The sequence below is a fragment of the Hyla sarda genome, chromosome 12, assembly GCF_029499605.1.
Source record: "Hyla sarda isolate aHylSar1 chromosome 12, aHylSar1.hap1, whole genome shotgun sequence".
Lineage (NCBI taxonomy): Eukaryota > Metazoa > Chordata > Amphibia > Anura > Hylidae > Hyla > Hyla sarda.
In genome coordinates, this window is record NC_079200.1 from 65,948,645 (window position 1) to 65,973,426 (window position 24,782).

The 24,782-nt window shown below is 44.5% G+C and overlaps 1 long non-coding RNA gene across 1 annotated transcript; it reads left to right on the top strand.

The window, feature by feature from the left end:
- The first annotated feature begins 640 nt into the window (after positions 1 to 640).
- On the top strand, positions 641 to 14,489 carry LOC130296737 (uncharacterized). Its single transcript, XR_008849274.1, has 3 exons — positions 641 to 694; positions 1,380 to 1,442; positions 14,439 to 14,489. It is a non-coding gene; the product is annotated as an uncharacterized LOC130296737 (long non-coding RNA).
- Positions 14,490 to 24,782: the final 10,293 nt, after the last annotated feature.

Consider the following 24,782-nt stretch of genomic DNA (forward strand, 5'->3'; position numbering starts at 1 on the left):
ATATGCCAGTGCCTGGCTAGTATTGACTTTATTCTAATTGCATCTTTGCTATAAGTCATGATTAGGTTGGTGGAAAAGTTATTGTTTGTTTGTATGATATTGTCCTTTGTTTGCTTTCGGACACACTCAAGTTGAGACAAAGATTTTGTACGGTTGTAAGCATCATTAAGTACCTGTTCTGGGTAATGTTTTTGCCGGAACCGGTCGTGGAGGATACGGGATGACAATTTGAATTCTATCTGATAGAATGTACCCGTTGCTCACTCCAATATATAGGTCGGACCACCAGACCCCTTCATCTGAGACTAAATCAGCACAGGTTAAATATGAAAAGACAATTTCTCTTACACGGATTATCTAAACATACCACTATTTCACACCCAGGACTAGATCCCGCCATCACTATTAAACCTTTTGACTCTGTACCCAAAACGGCTAACAATGGGGAGTTGGATGTTGGGGGGGGGGGGGGTTGGGTGTTGGGGGGGGGGAAGGGGTTCTGGGAGGGGAAAGAGTTATTTTGAATAGAATTTCTTTATACCTTTTTGTTTCACAGTTATTTGTTTAGCTGCCTGTTTTGTTGCATGTAGCTTATTGTTCTTTCATTTCTTTATAACAGAATCACCTTCTACCTCACCTCTCCATACTCACGTCCCGCTCATCCCAATCTCCCATCAGTCCTCCACCGCTCCAGGTAAGTAACCTTTGTATTGGTCCTTTAGCTAGTTTGTATAATTTATTTTAATACTATCAATTTAATGGGTATGTTCCTTTATTTTGATCTCTTTTGTCCCTACACATCTTCCAACGCGGATATTTGATTCTTATCCACTGTTTATTTTGAAATCTATTGCTTATTGTTTGAATAAATTCTTGGCTGGCTTTATAAGAAGGCCGAGAAAGTAAACCCTTCATTTAGGCCTGTTGGGCTGAGAGTTTTCAGCCTGTATATCCAAATGGCTTCTTCCTTCAGAAGTTTTTTATCCAAATTCCCTCCTCTTGGTCCAAGACTGGGTTTGATGAATCCCCAAAATCTTAGGTCCTTCACCTCTCCTCTATGCACGTCTCGTATATGCCGTGCCAAGGGGGTGTCAGCCCCTGTTCTAATTGTACTTAGATGTTTTGATATCCTTCTTCTTAATTCTTGTGTAGTTTTTCCTACGTACAGTTTGGGGCACCCACACTCGGCAATGTACACCACTCCTTGTGTCTGACAGTTAATGAAGTCTCTGACCTCATATTTCCTCCCATCAAAGGGATTAACAAATTCTTTTTTCTTTGGGAGAAACCTACAAAAATTACATCTGCCACATGGATGTGAGCCTGTTAGCTTGGATTTTAGCCACGTGCCCTCATGATTTGTTTCTTTTGATTTGTAGTGACTCCGCACCAGCCTTTCTCTGAAATTCCTACCTCTGCGATATGTCACACTCGGCTGCTCCGTAAGTACTTCTGTCAGATCTTTGTCTGCCAATAAAATTGGCCAGTATTTTCTTAATATTTGCATCACCTGTTGATTATTTTGGTCGAAGGTACCTATGCATCGAACTGTCTTTTTCTGTTGTTGTTCAGTTATTGTTTTATTTCTCAGTAAATCACATCTCGGGGTGTCTCTTGCCCTCGCAAAAGCCCTATAAAGAACCTTTTTGGGGTATCCTTTTGACAAGAAACGATGCATTAGTACCTTACTTTCCTCAAGAAAAGCCTCTTCAGTGGAGCAGTTTCGTCTGGCCCTCAAATACTGCCCCACCGGTATGCCACTCTTAAGGGGCCTGGGGTGGTGACTTCTCCAATTCAAGAAGCTATTCGTTGAGGTAGTTTTTCTGTAGACTTTCGTCTGGATGTTGCCTTCAGGCTCGAGGAAGATTTCCAGATCTAGAAAGCAAAGTGTTTTTTCATTTATTTCTGATGTGAATTGCATTCCTATTTGATTGTGATTTAGTTTGTGAACAAATTCATGAAACAGGGTGATAGTGCCATCCCAAAATAAAAGAACATCATCTATAAAACGACCCCAAAATAAAATGTGTTTTGTATACATACCTAGTGTCTCAGTGAATACCACTGTGTCCTCCCACCACCCTAAAAATAAATTTGCAAAATTTGGTGCACATGCTGTGCCCATTGCTGTGCCCTTAGTTTGTAAATAAAAGTGACCATCGAAAGTGAAGTAATTATGTGTTAATAGAAAAAACAAAAGTGTAGTGACAAACTTATTATGTGTAATAAATTGTGTACCTTTCGTGCATAGAAAGTGCTCTACCGCTTTTACCCCCAGTTTGTGGTTAATGTTCGTGTACAGTGCCTCAACATCGAGGCTTGCTATGTAAATATCTGGGGTAAACGAAATCTCCTCAAGCCTGGAGACAGCATCTCTTGTATCTTTTATATATGATGGTAAGGAGGTGACAAACGGTGCCAAAATCTGATCAACATAGAGGCTTATTCCTTCTGTAAGGTTGTCATTGCCCGATACAATCGGGCGACCCGGAATTGGGGTCTTTTGTTTGTGGATTTTTGGCAATGCATTAAACGTTGACAGTGTTGGTCTTTCATTCAGCATTGCCTTATACTCATCATCTGTGATCAAACCATCACTTTTCCCTCTGGACAGGATTTCCTTCAGTTCAGCTACATATGCACTTGTGGGATTGTAATCCAATTTTTTGTATGCACTTTGGTCTTTCAGCAGGCGTAGTGCCATATCTTTATAATCATTTTTGGTCATTATGACGATGTTGCCCCCCTTATCGGAGGGCTTTATGATTATATCGTCATTTTCCTCTAGTTGTCTTAGAGCCTGATTTTCTCTTCGAGTTAGGTTGGTATTGTACTTCCTAGAGGACAGTTGTTCTAAATCTGTACTGACCATTCTCACAAAGGTATCTATGTTGCTGAATTGACCAAAGTGAGGTGTAGTTTTACATTTGGGTTTTAGACTTGTAAAGGGAGGGAGTGGCAATCTCCGCTCTCCCGTCTCACTTTCTTCTAACAGGTCAGCCAAATCTGTCACTACCTGTATATCTTGTCTTGTAGTATTAGTATTTATTTCATTGTTTTTATGTACCTTATGCAAAGCAAGTTTCCTTGCAAATAAATGTATATCCTTTACCCATGTAAAGGAATCGTATTTAGGAGTGGGGGTGAAAGAAAGTCCCTTCCGTAGGACAGATATTTGATCGTCTGTAAGTTGTAATGATGTTAGATTACACACTTGCATTTCTTCATTTTCCCCTAAATTGGTTTGGGATGAAGGGGATTTTGTAGATATCCCCACTTTTCCCTGTCCCTGAGTTGGACACCTCCCCCTAAAAAAAGGGGGGCAACTTGTGGGGGCAGGTATTGATTCACATTCCCTGCTGAGTTGACAGGTGGCATTGTTGTAGTCACTACTTGTGTAGAGGGATATGAAGACTGTGAACCAGAGGATTGTATGGGAGGACATGAGGACTGTAGACCAGCGGGTTGTGATGAAGCGGTATGAATGTGTGGAGGCATACCACTTACTCCTGGGGGGCACAAATTTAAATCCTGCTGCCATTGTTGTTGGGGATTAGAATTAGGATTAAGTTGACTCTGATAACCGTATCCTCCCCTTTGTTGATTACCCTGGTTCTCCCCCTGTCCTTGGCTTCTGTAATTTCCTCGATAAGTTGTTCTTTTGTTTTTTATAAGTCTTACGTTTGTTCTTGTTCCTATATCTACCCTCATGGGTTAAATGAGGTAAAAGAAGTAATTGGATGAAACTTGCCAACTGTCCTTACCGATATAGAAGTACCATACGAGTCCAGACTTTAAGTTCTTCGCTTTCACTGCTGCGCATGCGTCAACTACGATTTTCCACATCCGACCGTCAGCCGCTCAGAAGACTAACACCATTTGCGCCTGCGCCACCGGTTTCTCAACGACACCGGTAATGTTTGAAATTTCATTCATACACATCTCTCCCAGCATAGCCACCTGTTTAGGAATGTTCTCCTTTTAATTTTATTGTATTTTATTAATATTAATTAGTGTCACCTCTTACTTTGGATCTTATGGTGCGGTTCCGGTTCGGGGTTTTTGATACCGGACCCGGAAGTAAAACACAAGTTTGTTTTAAATGTATACGTGTAACTACCTGTTCCTATTACTGCCTAAGGAAGATCCCGGTACGGGCTGGAAACGCTGTTTTTATTTTGCGTTGCATCTTTTATAATAAACCATTCATTTTAACCTAACCCTTAGAGGTCTGCGCTCCTTCAGATGTTCCACTTTTTTTGTGATCGAATCATCCGCTTCACTTCTCTATTGATGTACTGGACCCCGCTACCCAGAGCCCAGAGGAACCTGGATGCTGCGACCCCTCTCTAATTTCAAAGTGACTGCAGGTGTTATGCTCTGAGCATAACACCATAAAGTAAGGGACCACCCTGCTGGCCCATTTATCTAACTATTTACACACGAAGTTACCTTGTTTACCTGCACGAGGTGCGCACCGTTCTCTTTCTTGTATCCTATGTCCTATACATAGAACAGATCAGTATTAGCAATCATGGTATTGCTATGAATAGTCCCCTATGGGGATTATTCAAGTGTAAAAAAAAATTAAAAAAAATGTCAAAGTAAAAGTAAAAAAAAGTGAAAAATCCCCTCCCCCAATAAAAAAATAAAATGTCAGTTTTTTCCTATTTTACCCCCAAAAAGCATAAATAATAAATTTTATAGATATATTTGGTATCACCGCGTGCGTAAATGTCCGAACTATTAAAATAAAATGTTAATGATCCCGTACGGTGAACGGCGTGAACGTAAAAAAAAATGTCCAAAATTGCTACTTTTTTAATACATTTTATAAAAAAAATGATAAAAAATGTATTAAAAGTTTTTTATATGCAAATGTGGTATTAAAAAAAAGTACAGATCATGGCGCAAAAATGATCCCTCATACCGCCGCTTATACGGAAAAATAAAAAAGTAAGAGATCATCAAAATAAAGGGATTATAAACGTACTAATTTGGTTAAAAAGTTTGTGATTTTTTTTAAGCACAACAATAATATGAAAGTATGTAATAATGGGTATAATTTTAATCTTATTGACCCTCAGAATAAAGAAAACACGTCATTTTTACCGTAAAATGTACGGCGTGAAAACGAAACCTTCCAAAAATTAGCAAAATTGGGTTTTTCTTTTTAATTTCCCCACAAAAATAGTGTTGTTTGGTTGCGCCATACATTTTATGATATAATGAGTTATGTCATTACAAAGGACAACTGGTCACGCAAAAAACAAGCCCTCATACTAGTCTGTGGATGAAAATATAAAAGAGTTATGATTTTTAGAAGGCGAGGAGGAAAAAATGAAAACTTTAAAATTAAATTGTCTGAGTCCTTAAGGCCAAAATGGGCTGAGTCCTTAAGGGGTTAAGGTATATTTGGGCTGGGTCCTTAAGGGGTTAAGGACATATTTACATAGGGGGAGATTTATCAAAAACTCTGCAGAGCAAAAGTTGACCAGTTGCCCTTAAAAACCCATCAGGTTGTTTCTTTTATTTTTCAGAGGCCTTTTTAACAATGAAAAAGCAATCTGATTGGTTGCTATGGGCAACTGGGCAACTTTTCCCCTGCACTCCTGACTCTTGAAGTACACGTGCATATGCCACGTGTTCCAAATGTTTCTGTGTATGCGAGGAACAGGGGAGACAGCTGTGTGCCAACCTAATTGAAAGTGTATGAGCATCTAAATGCAGCTAATAATCAGAAGGCTGCTTAATTGTAAAAAACACATGTATATATGGACCTAAACCCAATCAAGCATCTGAGGGGCATCCTCATAGGAAAGTGGGGGAGCGCAGGGTCTCTAACACCCACCAGCTCCATGATGTTGTCATGAAGAAGTGGAAGAGGACTCCAGTGGTAACCTGTGAAGCTCTGGTGAACTGCATGCCCAAGAGGTTTAAGGCAGTGCTGAAAAATAATGGTGGCCACACAAAATATTGAAATTTTTGTCCCAATTTGGACATTTCCAGTAATGGGTTAACTCACTTTTGTTGCCAAGGTTTAGACATTAAAGAGGTTTTCCAGGATTTTTATTTGACTGTGCTACAGGGACTATAAAGTTAATGTAGTTAAAAATATAGTTTTGGTACCTGTGTTTTGTGCCCGTCTCGCAATTCTTATGTGGTCTTTGCCCCAATGTTCATTTTTAGCAGCATGCAAAATGAGTGTTGTCTCATGCTTTTCCCAGGTTACAGTGTGGCCCGAGACATGACATCACTAGTCAGGTGTTGAAAGGGAGCGTATCTGTGCCTTAATGAGTGGAGCGAACATTGAGTGGGAGGGAGATCATTCTCCATAGGGCTGCAGGAAATAGTAGTTATAAGCACAGCATGCATGAAAGGGAGCACAGCTGTGCTGCAATTAGCCAAGTAATTGATGTGTGGGAGGGAGAAAAGTGACCTAATTATATATATATATATATATATATATATATATATATATATATATATAATGTTTTTTTTTACAAGCTTTCCCTTTTCTTTACCTAAGGCACAAAAAAAATAATTGAGTTGTCAGATATAATTTGAGAGTTAATTATAGGTAATCACAATACAAATCGTGCAAGTGGGGGACATTCTGTGCTCTGTGGGTCTCAGGTATGACTTCTCCTCACAGCAGAGAAACACTAATATGGAAGCAATTGTGTACTCGCTTTGCCGATAAAATAATGCTTTTTCACATCATTTTGCATTGAACACTTTTTTTTTACTATAATGACAGCACACAGGGGGAACCAAGTAACAAAACCCACAAATGGTCTGTTCAAGAGAAAACTACACATTTTGTTGCCAACGTAAAATGTTCTTTAAAAGGCTATCTGGGTACAGCTCGCTTTTGCTGCCCTGGTGCAGATTGTATCTGCTGTGATATATGTATATAGTTGTTGAGGAGGAGGATTGGTCCCCACCATAATAACGAACCAGTCGGAGCAGACTTATTTCTGCTGCTCAATATTTTTCCCAAACTTCATTGAAGACGACTGCATCAACTTTATAGACCTGAATACTGCAGCATATTAGCATCTTCCTGAACCTCCACAGTCTTTTATTCCCGTACTAATCTGGGGCTTAGCGTTAGCCCATAAATGGGCTTACCATGTAACCTCAGGCACGATGCATTAAAAAAATATGCCCTGGGACTTGGTGGTAGGCAGGCTGGCATTATTTAGGCAAGGGATAGGCAAAATAAATGTCCCTTGACACCCTGGTGATTCCAGCCTGCTACTGCTTGTTTTGTATCTGGCTGGTAAATGAAAAAGAGGGGGCACCCAACGCATTTTCTATTTACTTATTTAAGAAAGAAACTGTGTCACTACTTATCTACTAACACTTCTGCAGCCAACCAATGGAGTGTTAACATGTTTGTGCAGCCTGATAAGTATGGTCAGTATTGGCAAAATCTTTTGCGCAAATTTGATGCACCTTTGATGAAAAAAAAGTTGCAGTTGCTTAATGGGGTATGGCAAACTGCACTGGTAAAAAGCATGCCCACTTTTCCCTTAACAAGCCCATCAGGAGCACATGGCGCAAAAGTTATGTGCTCCAGCGAAAAGTTGCTTAGTACATGCAACTGAAGTCAGTCTAAATTGGGAAGTGTACCTTGTTTCCAGGCATGCACTTTTAGAAAATATCCCCTAATAACTTATGTCCACCACTGAGCACTATAAAGTAAATATTGTACTTGTAATTTTCAAAAACTTTTTATACAATAAAGACTCACTAACTTACAAAGTGACATAGTCCAGTTTAAAAAAAGACACATGTCATTCAAGTTCAACTAAGGAAACGGAGGGAATATTTTTTCATATACCTTAAAATTATGACTGAGACAGTTTTAAAGCCCTCAACAGTTGTCGCTGTAACCAGTTCCTGAGGCAGAGTGTTCTGTGGTGTCCCGGCACCGTATTTCATACTGTGCCTTGGTAGGGGGGGGGGTCCCCAAAGTCAGAGTCCCTAGGACTGTCAGGGTTCGCTTCCCTAGTTAACCCCTAGTCACCCCTTAGTAAGTTAATATTTAGAACAATTATCATTGTAAATATGTATATTGCATTACTCACTTGTTTGGCGTCGCAGGACCTTAAGTCATGTGACCCGTTGCTCAGAACTCTATGGTATGTTGAAGGACCTTAGGTGGTTCTTGCTTCACTCACAATGCCGTGTAACGGTGAGTGACAGTTGTTATGGACCAATCCAAAACGGCCAGCCCCTGCCCATATAAGGGAGCTGCGGCCATTAATCGCTCTCTTGGGTTGCTGTCACTGAACGAGGTTGGACCTCCACAACTTTCAAGTACGTTTACTAGGCCAAAGCCTTGCGGACTCGGCCTATACCAAAGCGGTTATTCTTCAAAAATTCCCCGCTACTCTCCGCAAGATCACTGGACCTAAATGCACCCGTAAATCCAGCGGATCTATGCTACGGAATCTTCTAAAAGCTAAATTGAGCTTATCTGATCCCAACCAACTGTCAATCGCTGATCCCTTCTCCAGACGGAGGGAGTGCTCCTTGACTTTTGAGGGGGTTTTACCTGGAACAGTTTTTCCCAATATTTTTTGGATAGGCCATTTGTATACTTACACGAGTTGATCATATCCCCCTTAAATGTCTCTTCTCAAGACTGAGCAAATGTAATTCTTTTAATCTTTCCTCATAGCTAAGATGTTCCATATCCCTTACGGCTAGGTTTCCAAACAGGTTGCTTCATACCTGGCAAGTACCGGTTTCAGTCAGCAGGCAGAACTCACTGCTAATGACGGACATCAAGAATCACGCTGATGTCCATCATGAACCCTTAAGATACCATAAACAATGCTGATTGCAGCATTTTAACCTCTTAAGGACCCAGGGCGTGCCATTACACCCTGAGTCTGCTCCCTTTCTATAACACGGGGCCACGACGTGGCTAATAGCATGCAGCACTGATCGTGGTGCCACGTGCTATTAACCCTTTAGAATCGGAGTTCAAAGTTGATCGCCGCGTCTAAAGTGAAAGTAAACTACCCATATTTTTGGTCACTTTTTATATAATGAAAGAATGAATAAAAAGCTATCAAAAAGTCTGATCAATACAAAACTGGTACCGCTAAAAACTTCAGATCACGGCACAAAAAATGCCCCCTCATACTGCCCCGAAGTGAAAAAATAAAAAAGTTATAGGGGTCAGAATATGACAATTTTAAACTTGTAAATTATCCTGCATGTAGTTATGATTTTTCGAAGAAGTACGACAAAAATCAAACCTATATAAGTAGGGAATCATTCTAATTGTATGGACCTACAGAATAAAGAAAAGGTGTAATTTTTACTGAAAAATGTACTGTGTATAAATGGAAGCTCCAAAACTTGGTGTTTTTTCTTCAAATTTGTAGCACAATGATTCCTTTTTCTGTTTCGCCGTAGATTTTTGGGTAACATGACTGATGTCATTGCAAAGTAGAATTGGTGGTGCAAAAAATAAGCCATCATATGGATTATTAGGTACAAAATTGAAAGAATTATGATTTATTAAAGGTAAGGAGTAAAAATGAAATTGCAAAAACGGAAAAACCCCGGGTCCTTAAGGAGTTAAAGTTTTCATGAAAGTTGTTGGTGAGTACAGGGGGCTCATCGAGATCTCTACTGAGCAGTGCGGAGGTCCTGATCAGCTAAGATGTTGACCGGAAGCCTTCTCCTTACCTCTGTGCTGCCAATCATCAATCTTATTCAATCTGCCTTAGTCTGCCGTATTCTTTTGACCCCTATAACACTTATTTTTCCATGAGGATGTATGAGGGCTCATGTTATGCGATGTGAGCCATAGTTTTTATTGGTACATTTATAAAATTTTTTGATCACTTGATCAAAATATTTCTGCTATATGAAGTGACCAAAAATCAGCAATTCTGGACTTTTGGCATTTTTGCTGCCTGCACTATTGGAGCATGGATCATATGGTAAGGAGGCATAGTTACATAGTTACATAGTTAGTACGGTCGAAAAAAGACATACGTCCATCAAGTTCAACCAGGGAATTGAGGGTAGGGGTGTGGTGGGATATTGGGGGAAGGGATGGGATTTTATATTTCTGCATAAGTATTAATGTTATTTTGTTCCAGGAATGTATCTAACCCTGTTTTAAATGTATTAATCGTTCCTGCTGTGACTAGTTCCTGAGGTAGACTGTTCCATAAATTCACAGTTCTTATGGTAAAGAAGGCGTGTAGCCCCTTGAGACTAAACCTTTTCTTCTCCAAACCGAGGGAGTGCCCCCTTGTCCTTTGAGGGGGCTTAACCTGGAAAAAGTTTTTCTCCATATGTTTTGTATGGGCCATTGATATATTTATATACATTTATCATATCCCCCCTTAAATGTCTCTTCTCAAGACTAAACAATTGTAACTCCTTTCATCGCTCCTCATAGCTAAGATGTCCCATGCCCCATATTAGTTTAGTCGCGCATCTCTGCACCCTTTCCAGCAACACAGTGTCCCTTTTATGGACTGGTGACCAAAACTGAACAGCATATTCCAGGTGAGGCCGTACCAATGCTTTATGAAGGGGGAGTATTATGTCCCTGTCCCTTGAGTCCATGCATCTTTTGATACATGACAATATCCTGCTGGCCTTGGAAGCAGCAGCCTGACATTGCATGCTATTCTGTAGTCTGTGATCTACAAGTACACCCAGATCCTTCTCTACCAGTGACTCTGCCAGTTTAATCCCCCCTAAGACATACGACGCATGCAGGTTATTAGTACCCAGATGCATAACTTTACATTTATCCACATTGAACCTCATTTGCCAAGTGGATGCCCAGACACTTAGTCTATCCAAGTCATCTAGTAACTTATGCACATCCTCTATACACTGTACCGTGCTACAAAGCTTGGTGTCACCTGCAAAGATAGAAACAGAGCTGTTAATGCCATCCTCTATATCATTGATAAATAAGGCCGGGCTCACACCACGCTCTGCAACCACGGCTCCCGCACACGGTTGGGAGGAGGGGGCGGGGCCCAACCGCAGCGCCCACACCCAGCCGCACAGGGGAACCGCACCCAATGCACGTCCAGGTAAGGGTCCTCCCGCCTTCCTCTCAGCTGATCAGGACCCCACAATTTTATGGCGGTGGTCCCAATCAACTCACTAAGCTAGCCATTTTAGATGAGGTTTTTCCCATTTTAGATGTTGCAATCAACTTTGCTTGCAGCATCTAAAGGGTTAATGCTGGACATTGCCCAGCATCAGCCTTCTCATTGTTTGATAATGCTGAGCTGAAGGACACTGACACGCTTGGGGGCCCTATGATCCTCAATTGTCCAGTGGCCCCATGAGTTTTTAGTCAACCCCTGCCCAACAATCAGACATCTTATCCCCTGGGATGTCTAAGGGTGAGGTGTCCATTTAAAGTGTATATTAAATAATAAAAATAGAATATATATATATATATATATATATATATATTAGCTGGGTACCCGGCACTGTCCTGCTTTTCTAACCTAATCCTTGTGGGGGAGGAAAAGCAGCAAAGTAGGAAGCTTTTGTCCTCATATGGTGTCCTCAAATCCTGACCCCATATCCCCCCCTCATATCCTGACCCCAAATCCCCCCTCATATTCTGACTTCATATCATGTCCTAATATCTCCACCTCATATCCCATCCTCATATCCTGGCCTCATATCCCATCTTCATATACCGTCCCCATATCACAACCTCATATCCTGTCCTCATATCCAGTCCCCATATCCTGTCCTCATATCCCGTCCCCAAATCTTACCTCATATCCCGACCTCATATCCTGCCCCCATATCCCGTCCTCATTTCCCAACCTCAAATCCCGTCCTCATATTTTGCTCGTCAACCTCGGTAGCGGTGCCCCGCGAAAATTTTTTTTTCCGAGGTATGCCCCGACCCAAAAAAGGTTGGGAAACACTGCACTAACCTTACATACTGTGAGTACACAGCGTGTGAGCTGCGGGGACGAGATCCACTAAAGGCACATAATCGCGCCAGCGCTTGGAGGACCCGTCCCCGCGGCCTGCATACTGTAAGTAAGGGTATGCTCAGGGTCCAGGGGATTATGGAAACAGGATATGCGCCACTGTTAGGAGGAAGGGGGTCAGAGAAAAGGGAATATTTAATGAGGGTCTGCAGGGCAAAGCACAGGGGGCATTATATGTAAAGAGCACATGACAGGGGGGCCCCCTGTCCTGTGCCCTTCACATATAATGCCCCCTGTGCTGTGCCCCTCACATAATGCCCCCTGTGCTGTGCCACACATATAAATTATATGTGTGGGGCACACAGCACAGGGGGCATTATATGTGTGGGGCACAACACAGGGGGGCATTATATGATATAATGCCCCCTGTTATGTGCCCCACACTTATAATGCCCCCTGTGCTGTGCCCCTCACATATATTGCCCCCTGTGCTGTTCCCCTCACATATATTGCCCCCTGTGCTGTGCCCCTCACATATAATGCCCCCTGAGGGGATAGAATTCAAGAAGAGTGTGGCTTGCAAGCTGGATTGACTCACCAGGAGATGCAGAGCGGAGCTTGTGGAGTAAGGTACCGGAAGCTCCATATACTGGTATGGGACTTGAAACAAAAAACCCATCCTTCACAAGGGGATAGGTTAGAGTTAATTTAACGAATACATATTTTTATTTGACATATAAGTAACATGTGACCAAGTATTAGCGAAATTTCTCCAGCCGTACGGAAGTTATGCTGTGACATATATTTCCCATGGACTTGTATGGGACTTTAAACAAAAACACAGACCCTCGAAAAAAAGGGGTGGGTAAAGGTTAAATTATATTTCCTATTTTTGTTGTTGACATATAAGTAACATGTGTGCTAAGTTTCATGTTAATTTCTTCAGCCGTTTGGAAGTGATGCTGGAACATACACACACACACACACACATACACACACACACACATTGGGGGCATTTATCAAAACCTGTCCAGAGGAAAAGTTAGCCAGTTGCCCATAGCAACCAGTCAGATCACTTATTTCCCGTTCTCATATCCCAAATCCCATCCTCATATCCCGACCTCATATCCCAACCTCATAACCCGTCCTCTTATCCCGCCCTCATATCCTGTCCCAATAACCTGTCCTCACATCTAATCCTCATTTTTAATCCTCATATCCCATCCTCAGGTAGGGCTGAGTTGTGGTAAAGATATTGTAAGTTGAAAATAAAAGGGGTGCGGCTTAAAGGGTGGGCATGTCTTTGCAAGATGGGGCATAGAATGCTGGTAGGGTGTGGCTTGCCAGCTGGACTGATGCATTCACCAGGAGATGCAGAGCGGAGCTTGTGGAGTAAGGCACCAGAAGTCCTAAATATCCAAGGAAAGAGTGTACAGGGAGGCACTCATAGACAAAAACAGCATTTTGTTCAGGTATGGTCACAGGATACAACAAAGGCCAACGGGACGTTTCACGCACATGTCTCCCTGTACACTCTTTCCTTGGATTTATCGGAGGCTTGTCTTTCTGTGGGGATAGAGCACCGTGAAAGGACAGCATTGACTCGTCTCCGGGTGTTGAAGGCAGTGCCAATACACTTGTATAGACTTTCTTTGTGATTGCAGAAGTCCTATATACTTGCATGGGACTTGAAACAAAAACCCCATCCTTCACATATAGGGGTAGGTTAGGGGTTAATTTAACTATTATATATTTTTATTTGATATATAAGTAACATGTGACCGAGTATTATCAAAATATCTCCAGCTGTACGGAAGTTATACAGGAACACATATTTCCCATAGACTTGCATGGGACTTTAAATAAAAACCCAGACTCTCGCAAATGGGGGTGGGTAAGGGTTAAATTACCTATCCTGTCTTTGTTGTTGGCATATAAGTAACATGTGTACCAGGTTTCCTGTTAATATCTTTAGCTGTGATGCTGGAACATACACACATATACACATACATACATACAAACATACATACAGACATACACACATTGGTCCTGATTCACTAAGGCTGCTTTCACACTATAAAGTTGTTCCGTTAAAAGATCTGTTATAAACGTCTGTTAGAAAAGCCATGTTAAACGACTGTTACAAAATCCCATTCAAGTCTATGGGTTTTTTTCTTTATCCGATATGACCCGTTATAGCCCGTCATGAATAACGGACGTTAGTTGTGATGGAAGAAAAAAATGGCACATGCACTAATTTTTCTTCTCTCACAAGAAACGGGTAAATTAACGGCCGTTTTTTTTAACATTGAAGTCTATAGCTGACGGACGTTAGCAAATACATCTGTTAACATCCTTTATTATAACGTCCGAGCATGCTCAGTAAAGCCTTCGTACCCCTGAAGTCACCTGGTGTAATGCTCACACCCCCTGTCACACTCCCTCTCTTCTTCCTGGACTCTTTTTTTTTTTTTTCAGAAGCATGTAGTGGATCTCTCTACATCCTCTCATGAGAAATCTCAACATACAGCAGGATCCAGAAACGTGTGAGTATTTTTATTTTTTTGAGTAATTATCAAATTAAGTTTTCTATAATTTCATAATTTTTTTTTCCTTTTACTGTCGGAATATATTCCGTATTCAGATGAGGAAACCGAGGAGAGTGTCCCACATGTGTTGGCCCCCCAGGACTCCCAGGATAGGCCTTCCAAAGATCCTGAACCAGGATGTATTGCACAATTATATTGCAGTTTTTTTCAACATGTTGTATACCGTATTTTCTATTTTTTTTTCTTTTTTCTTTTAAATAGCATACCGAGCCTCAGCAAAAAAGAGGAAGAGGAGGCCTCGTGGTTTGTGGCAGAGGACATGGTCGTGTGAGTATTTAAAATATACTTGTTTTTTAAGTGTACTTTTGAATTCAGTTGCTCAGAGCAAGTAATGACCTTGATTCTTTATTTTGTGGCTTGTTTTCAAAGAGCCAATGTGATTGCTTGCATAGTCAACTGAATACACCACAGTTTTTGCAAAACTATTAACAGAATATTTATAATTTCAGGGAGGCGCTCGGCCCGGTCGGGCGAATATTGAAAGGGGGCAGGACGAGCTGGAGGTCATCATCGATGATAACCTCCTAATAGCTATGGTCGAGGCTCATCCTGCCCAAACCATGCCAAGTGCCAATACACCAAGGCCCTTTAGAATGAGATTTACAGCGCCATCTGTAATACCTGGGAGGACCTGTCATCCAATGAAAGATGGATTGTTGGTAAAAAAAAAAAAGTATGTTTTTGTTTTATTTTTATTTTAATATTAATGTTTTTTTTCATTCTAGGTGACCAGAGAAAACATCACTGGGGATCCATCAGGGACCAGCACATGCGTGGCCTTAGGGAGGAGGAAGAGAGGCCGAGTGGATCTGGTGCCTACACCAAAAAAAAGGATAGAAACATCCTTCGGAGATTTGGTCTGGCCGTTGAGGACTGGTAGGAGACAGCATGGGATCCTTGAAGATCTCATAAAGCTCACAAAGGAGAGCTTTATGATATTGGATGATAGAGTGGAAGTCTTATCTCCAGAGCCTGGCTCCCATGCTGGAGAAACTGCCCCTTGAGAAGCAGTGTCATTTTTGCAAGGAGTCATTCGAGCTTCTGTTTAGACTCTGTTGCCCTCCTCCCAGTCACTTGAAATAATGACTTTGTTTATTTATTTTACACCCATCTAGGGTTTGCTTTCAGGATACTAGAGGTATCTGCGATCACCCAGTGTATTATTCACACTGGGGGGGTAGAAGGTACCACTCTACTATCCTGAAAGCAAACTTTACACAACATGGGGAAATATAACAGAAAAAAAAGCTTTGCTAGCAGGAAAGGGGAGGTGGTAGATTGTATGTCCCAGTGTGACTTTCACACTGGGGTGTACAATCTACTCCCTCCCATATCCTGCAAACAAAGTGTACCACCAACATGATATATACATAAGCACCTTGCTAGCAGGATTTAGAAGGTGTTAGATTGTACGCCCCAGTGTGACTTTGACACTTGGGTGTACAATCTGCCCCCTACCATATCATGCAAGCAAAGTGTACCCCCAACATGCTATATACATCAGCAGTTTCCTATCAGAAGTGAATTTAAATGAAAAAAAGATCAAAAAACAGTCCAAGAAAGTTCAGAACATGTGATCCTGCCAAGACACTCTGCCAGCTTCTGTCAGGAAATACTGTGCAAAATCATCTCGGAGAGGCATGTCGGTCTGGGTTGATCTTCTTAATGACTGCTGTAGTCCAGGAAAAGCTGCTTCCACTTCTTCCGGATCACTGGGGGGAGGCTCCTTGATTAGGACAAAGTTGTGGAGAACAACAGCTGCCTTGACAACCTGATCAACCACGTCCTGGTGCAGATGGATTGGCCGTGTGAAGATCCGCCATTTGCCCGCAAAAATTCCAAAGGCACACTCCACATAGCGTCTTGTAATTGTGTAATAGAAAATGCCCTGGTGGTGGTCGAGTCCTCGGCTGGAGTTAGTCTTCAGCAAGTTGGCACACATCTGGAAGGCCTCGTCCCCAACAAAAAGAAAGGGCATTGGATGTCCATTAGTCCCAGGAAAGGCCCTTGCTTCAGGATGTCCCATCTCACCAGAGTAGATCCTCCTCCCCATGGCAGGAGTTCTTAAACACACGGGAGTCGTTGGTTCTTCCATATGACCCAATGTCCAGAGCGATAAATTTGTACTGCGCATCCGCAATGGCCATAAGTATGGTGGAGAAGAACTTCTTGTAGTTTAAATACTCCGACCTCTTGTGTGCGCCGGCTTCTGGATCCTGATGTGCTTACCGTCAATTGCTCCAACACAGTTTTCACAGCAGCACATCAAAACTGCAGGAAAGGTGGATGGGAAACTTGGTGAAATTCGCAATGGTAAAGTCTGACAGCAAGCAATTCAAGCAACAGTACTCTCCCTCTCAATGCTGAAATTCAAACTGCAGCCGGATCATTGTGGTATCCTTTTATACCCTACCCTTGGAGTAGGAGGCAGAGCTTCAGGTGTTGCAAGGTGTGACAGGTAGGAGAGGTCAAAAAAGGGTTAAAATAACGGACGTTGTTAACGGATGTATTAACGAGTTATAACGGATACTAACGGATAAACAATTATAACAGGATTTTGAACTCTATTCACCCGTTAATTCATCCATTATTATACGTCCGTTACAATACATAATAATGGATGTTTATAACGGATAAATTAACTATAGTGTGAAAGGAGCCTAAGGCCCTACTCTCGCCCTATTAATTCCCTTCTTGGCAAGTGTTACTCACCCTAAAAAGGGCGGCCCCACACAAGAAACTCTCTCTATTTCCACATAAAAACCTGGGGAAATGGCCGTGTTTGTAGGGGGAAATAGGGAAAGGTTCTGGTGTGGGGCCGCCCTTTTTAGGGCAAGTAACACTTGCCAAGAAGGGAATTAATAATTTGAGAATAGGGCCTTACAGGAGAAGTTTTTAACCCCCCACCGGTTACAATAGACCATATATTGTTCCCTTCTACCTTTTAGAGGTCTTTGCATCACATCAATACTTGGTGGTGTAGGTGGCACATGGTGTTTTTTGCACACCTTTCCTTTTGTTTGTTTCAAAAAAAATGTGGGTACATATATTTTATCCTAAGAATATTATTAAAAGTCAAGTTTTACGTAATGCATATCCTCAATACTTACTTGTGGTCTGATGCGGAGGAATGTTTGTAACTGGGGAGCAGCACCTTATATATGTTTAGCACTATCCATATTTGTGAAGTGTTGGTTTGGCACCATGGTCAATCTACTCTCATGCATTAGACATTGGTGGTTGGAAATCCTGGCTGATCCATGCCTGATTCATCTTCACAAAGGTCAGTCTCTCCACATTTTTCGTGGACAGACGAGTTCTCCTATGGGTTACTATGGCTCCTGCCACACTAAACACCCACTCTGGTGGCACACCACTGGCCAGGCAGGACAGCTTGTCCAGGGCAAATTCTGCTAGTTTGGCTGCCCAGAAATCAAGCGGATCTTCAAGGTGTGTTGGCATGATCATGTCAAGGTATGCCACCACCTGCTGGTTCAGGTCCTGCTTCAGGTCTACCTGCTGCTGATGAGTTGCTTCACTATGCGGGTGAAGAAAGCTACTCATCAGCGACTGGAGACTGGCTGCTGCTGATGGTGCTGGTACTGCTCCTGCCACCCCACCCCTCCCCAGCAGCCATGGTAGTGGAAGGTGAGCGCAGAGGGCAGTCCGACCTGCGAGAGGATGGACAATGGTGCAGATAGGCATCGGCCAACTGACTGCATAGTATGTCTGTAGTAGGTCAGTTTGTCCTCCCTCTCAGTGGGTGTATAAAAGGCCCCATATTTGTGCCGGTAGAGAGGGTCCAATAAGGTGAAGAGCCAGAAGTCATCCCGCTGCCCAATTGTGCATTGTGCCATTTGTGCAAGTGACTTGGAGGGACTCCCTGCCTCCATCTACACTGCATACTGCCACGGTGTGTCTGGGTCCTCTGTCTTACCTTCCTCATAACCCTTTAGATCCTCTAGCTGCTACTGCTCCTCCTCTCCTGTCAGATGACTAGAAAAACCGCCAATCTTGTGAAACCTAATCTGTGCTCCACTGTGCCCCTCCCCCTCATCCTCCTCCAGTTCAGCCCCCACAGGGCTCATGTGGCCATGAGATGTAGGTGCCATGTCTCCACTGCCCTGGCCAGCCATTGTTTTCAACATTTGTTGTAGTAGATGAAGCAGTGGAATGACTTAGTTCATCCCGTAATCCTGGCCACTGACTAATAATGTGGCTTCCATAATGGGCATGAGCAAACGACAGGTGTCACGTATGAGCAGCCACTGCTTGACATTGAAGTTACACAGGGGAGTCCCCCTATCCACTTGGATCATCAAGCAATCGATGATGGCTTTTCTCTGTTCATATAGTTGGTCAAACATATGGAAGGTGGAATTCCAAGTGTGGAAATGTCACAAATCAGACTATGTTGGAGGATGCTGTTCTGATGCTGCAACTCAAGGAGGGTGTGCTTTGTGGTGCACGAGTGGCTAAAGTGCATGCAAAGTTTCCTTCCCATTGTTAGGATGTCTTGCAGATGGGGGGAACACTTCAGGAACCGCTTGACAACCAGATTGAACATGTGTGCCTTGCAGGGCGCATGGCTCAAGCTTCCTTTTCGCAGCACAGACAAGATGTTCTTCCCATTGTTGGTCACCACGGTTCCCATTTCCAGTTTTCATGAAGTAAGCCATGATTTGATTTCTTGATTAATTACTTTTAGCAGTTCCCCTGTGTGACTCTGTTCGCCAAGGCAAATCATGTGAAGAACAGCGGGACACCGCCGTGCCCTTCCCACATGGTATGATGGAGGGGCACTAAGACTTGTCCATGCAGTGGAGGTTGAGGACACGGTGGAGGATGAGGAGGTGGAGTCGCACACTGTCACAGGACCAATGGCCTAAGAGCATGGAGGCGGAAGCGGCATGAACTGTTGTGCCTGTGCCGGAACCACATTCACCCAGTGAGCCGAAAAGGACATGTATTGTCCCTGACCATAGTTACAGCTCCACACATCGATGCTGCTGTGCACTTTGGTACACACCGACAAGCTCAAGGACTGTCCCATCTTCTGTTCCACAAAATTGTTCAAGGCTGGTATTGCCTTCTTCGCAAAGAAATGACGGCTTGGCACTCTTCACCTCAGCTCAGCACAAGCCATCAGTTCTCCGAAAGGTGCATAGTCCACCACTTGAAAAGGGAGGGACTGCAGCACCAGTAACTTAGACAGGAGTACATTCAACTTCTGCGCTGTTGGATTCGTGGGCGCATGCTTTTGTCTCTTGGACATGGCTTTGCCGATGGATTGCTGGCGGAATGACTGACTCGAAGTAGGAAGAGCAGGAGCATCTGGACCGACAGAATATGGGTATGACAACCAGCTCGCTTCGGCTGAGGTAGTGGAGCTTTGGCTGGCTGAAACAGGGAGCGGCGTGCCACTGGGTGATGCAGCAGGCTGGACCACCACATCGGAGCCACTGTTCTCCCAAGCCGCTTTATGGTGACGCTGCATATGTAGACGCAGGGCCATGGTGCCAACATTGGGACCCTGGCCACGCTTCCCCTTCTGTCGACACATCTTGCATGTGGCCAGGTTAACATCCTCCGGATGCTTGATAAAAAAGACTGCCACACTGTAGAGTAGCTGATTTTCCCACCAACAATTCGCTCTGATTGACTGCTACTGCTGCCGACTCCAGGAACCCCTGTTCCACTACCTCCCAGGAAGGTAGGCTGCCGCAAAGCAGGTGGTCTACCCCAGGCACATTTGGCTCAGACATTTCAATTCTGCCCCCATGCTGACTGTCAACCATGCTACCACCTTGCTGGCTTAGCTGCTGCCTCACTGGAAACCTGCAACCCTCTTCTCCTGATGATGATGAAGCCCTTTCTCCACCCAACTCCCAAGTGTGATCGGCTTCATCATCATCGAGTTGTGTCTGCACGTCACTGATGTTCTCCTCAGGTTCCTCAACTGTGTCTGCTCCAGGAGCCTGAATGCTTGCAACACCACCTCCCACGCCACTCTCCTCATCACTACTTGCCCGCCTAGCGGAGGAAGCGGCGGATTTCTCCTCCACTTCTTGGATTGGCAGTAGCTGCTGACTGTCCTCTAGTAGATCGTCCTCACTAAATAGGGGAGCTGAACCCACAGCATAAGATAATTCTGTGGGGGAGAGAACAGAATATGACAAGGCAATGGGAGGACAAGGACTGCTCCCGGGCTATGGCAAATGAGGGTTGTGTCTGCGGAACACACCGACTATTGACTGAGGGTGTCAGATGTCACTTGTGATGAAGTGGATGACCGCATTAACCAATCATTGACATCAGATGGGTTGCTGGTCGAGACACGACCGCTAGCTGATAACGGGAGCTCAGTTCTCTCGCTGCGACTCCTGCTACCACTCACCCCTAGTCTGCTGCGACTTCTGCCTGATGAATTTAGGCCTCTGCCACTCTATGCACATCCTGACACTTCTCTGCCTGACATACTTAGTGTGTATATGAGGGGAGGACAATGCGCTCCAATATGCTTAAAACAGTATTTGTCTACAATACCAGTAGGTGTGTACTTTTGGCTGTCCTTTCAGAGTATCTAGGCCCTTAAGAGTTTAACAGGAACAAAATAGTTCACCACTTAGGTGTATGTATGTGGTATGCACTTATAAGGGCAGGATAATGCGCTACAGTATGCTTAAAACATTATTTATCTACAACACCAGCCGGTGTGTACTTTTGGCTGGCCTTTTACAGTATCTAGGCACTTAAGACTTTAACAGGAACAAAATTGTACACCCCTTAGATGTACGCACAGGTTACACTTAATAGAGGACAATATGCTTTTAGTGCTCTGCTCATCCTAATTGTCTGGCAACTATTAGCTTTTCATTTGTTGTACACACCAGTGCGGCAGCCCACATTCTCAGTGTACTACACCCAAAATTGCACTCTCTCTCTCTTAATCTCACTCCCTTCCCTATCAGTGCTTCTAGGCTGGATTTGGACTTGGGGTAAATCGCTGCTGTAAAAAAGATTTTCTGTGCAACACACTGCTCTCTATCCCTCTCTGCAGTAGAACGCTGATGTGACTGGGAGGTAAATCACTGCTGTAACAATTATTTTCTATGCAACACACACTGCTCTCTGTCCCTCTCTCTCTGCAACAGAACGCTGATGTGACTGGGAAGTGACTGGCCGTAAGATGGCTGCCAATTATATAGGACTGTGACATCACAGGGGTAGCTGGCTGCTGATAGGTTGCATGCTGCGTGTAATTGAGGGTCATCCCGCCTAACCACAGAGGAGTACTATCAGACAGGAGAGAGCACAGAGGAGTACTATCAGACAGGAGAGAGCACAGAGGAGTCCTATCAGACAGCAGAGAACACAGAGGAGTCCTATCAGACAGGTGAGAGCACAGAGGAGCCCTATCAGACAGGAGAGAGCACAGAGGAGTGCTATCAGACAGGAGAGAGTACAGAGGTGTACTATCAGACAGGAGAGAGCACAGAGGAGTCCTATCAGACAGGTGAGAACACAGAGAAGTCCTATCAGACAGGAGAGAGCACAGAGGAGTACCATCAGACAGGAGAGAGCACAGAGGAGTGCCGTCAGACAGGAGGGAGCACAGAGGAGACCTATCAGACAGGAGAGAGCACAGAGGAGTGCTATCAGACAGGAGAGAGTACAGAGTAGTACTATCAGACAGGAGAGAGCACAGAGGAGTGCTATCAGACAGGAGAGAGCACAGAGGAGTGCTATCAGACAGGAGAGAGTATAGAGGTGTACTATCAGACAGGAGAGAGCACAGAGGAGTCCTATCAGACAGGAGAGAACACAGAGGAGTCCTATCAGACAGGAGAGAGCACAGAGGAGTGCTATCAGACAGGAGAGAGCACAGAGGAGTCCTATCAGACAGGAGAGAAAACAGAGGAGTCCTATCTGACAGGAGAGAGCACAGAGGAGTGCTATCAGACAGGAGAGAGCATAGAGGAGTACCATCAGACAGGAGAGAGCACAGAGGAGTGCTGTCAGACAGGAGGGAGCACAGAGGAGACCTATCAGACAGGAGAGAGCACAGAGGAGTTGTCAGGATCCGGATGGGTATGCAGTGAGGATACTGGTGGTGGATCCTCTGTGTCAGTGGGGTGATGACGTGGGCTGTACCAGGGCAACGGAGTCTAAGGGGTTACTGGTTTTCACCAGAGCCCGCCGCAAAGCGGGATGGACTTGCTGCGGCAGGTAACCCCCAGGTCGTTCCACCCGATAGCGACTCAACCCCAGCTGACGGCTGAGACAGGCGCTGTACAAGGGATAAGGCAAGAGCAAGGTCGGACGTAGCAGAAGGTCAGGGCAGGCAGCAAGGATCGTAGTCAGGGGCAACAGCAGAGGGTCTGGAACACTGGCTTGGAACATACACAAGAACGCTTTCACTGGCACTGAGGCAACAAGATCCGGTGATACCAGGTAGGGGAAGTGGGTTTTCATAATGAGGACACAAGTGAATGTGCTGATTGGGCCAGGCACCAATCAGTGGCGCACTGGCCCTTTAAATTCCAGAGAGCCAGCGCGCGCTCGCCCTAGGGAGGGGGACCGCGCGCGCCGGGACTGAGTCAACGGAGGACAGGGCAGGTGAAGGGATTGGGATGCGAGCCGCGGGCGGGCGCGTCCCGCTACGCGGGTCACATCCCCGCCGGTGACATTAATGCAGCGCTCCCGGTCAGCGGGTCTGACCGGGGCGCTGCATGGAGGTGAACGCCGCGAGCGCTCCGGGCAGAAGCAGGGACCCAGAGCGCTCGGCGTAAGAGTACCCCCCCCCCCTTGGGTCTCCCCCTCTTTTTGGAGCCCAGGAACCTGTGAATGAGCTCCTTGTCGAGGATATTATCCTCGGGTTCCCAAGACCTCTCTTCGGGGCCACAATTCTCCCAATCTACGAGAATTTTTTTTTTACCTCTGATCACTTTGGAAGTGAGGATTTCCTTTACAGCGAAGACGTCAGAGGAGCCAGAGACAGGAGCTGGAGCGACAACCTTGGGGGAGAAGCGGTTAAGAATGAGAGGTTTGAGAAGGGAAACATGAAAGGAGTTAGGAATACGGAGAGAAGGGGGAAGAAGAAGTTTGTAGGAGACAGGATTGATTTGACTCTTGATTTTAAATGGTCCAAGGTAACGCGGACCCAGCTTGTAGCTGGGAACGCGGAAGCGGATATACTTGGCCGAGAGCCACACTTTGTCCCCAGGAGCGAAGACAGGAGGAATTCTTCTCTTCTTATCGGCATGTCTCTTCATACGAGACGAGGCCAGTGGGAGCGACTTTTGAGTTTCCTTCCAAATAACAGAGAAGTCCCGGGTAACTTCATCTACAGCAGGCAATCCAGAAGAAGTGGGAATGGGGGGGGGGGGGGGGCAGAGGGTGACGGCCGTACACCACAAAGAACGGGGATTTGGTGGAGGATTCTGAATTTTTTAAATTGTACGAGAATTCAGCCCAGGGTAGAAGGTCGACCCAATCGTCTTGGCAGGAGGAGACAAAATGTCGCAAATAGTGACCAAGAATCTGGTTTACTCTCTCTACTTGCTCATTGGATTGGGGGTGATAGGAGGACGAGAAATTTAATTTGATTTTTAATTGGTTACAGAGAGCTTTCCAAAATCTCGACACAAATTGAACGCCTCTATCCGAGACGATATGCGTGGGAAGCCCGTGAAGGCGAAAAATATGCATAAAAAATTGCTTCGCCAATTGTGGCGCAGAAGGAAGACCTGGGAGCGGAATGAAATGTGCCATTTTGGAGAAACGATCAACGACCACCCAGATTACAGTGTTGCCATGGGATACAGGCAGATCTGTAATAAAATCCATGGCAATTTGGGACCACGGCTGCTCAGGAACGGGTAAAGGAAGGAGGAGTCCAGCAGGCTTCTGGCGAGGGGTTTTATCCCGGGCGCAAACTGTACAGGCCCGAATGAAATCAGTGACGTCACCCTCCAACGTAGGCCACCAATACAAACGAGAAATAATCTGGATGGACTTCTTGATGTCAGCATGGCCAGCGAGGTGAGAGGAATGTCCCCATTTGAGGATCTTGAGGCGCTGGCGTGGAGGGACAAAGGTCTTTCCAGGAGGAGTTTGTCCAATAGAAGCTGGAGCAGAGGAGACCAGGCACTCAGGTGGTACAATATGCTGCAGAGGTACTTCAGATTCAGTGGCATCAGAGGAACGTGAA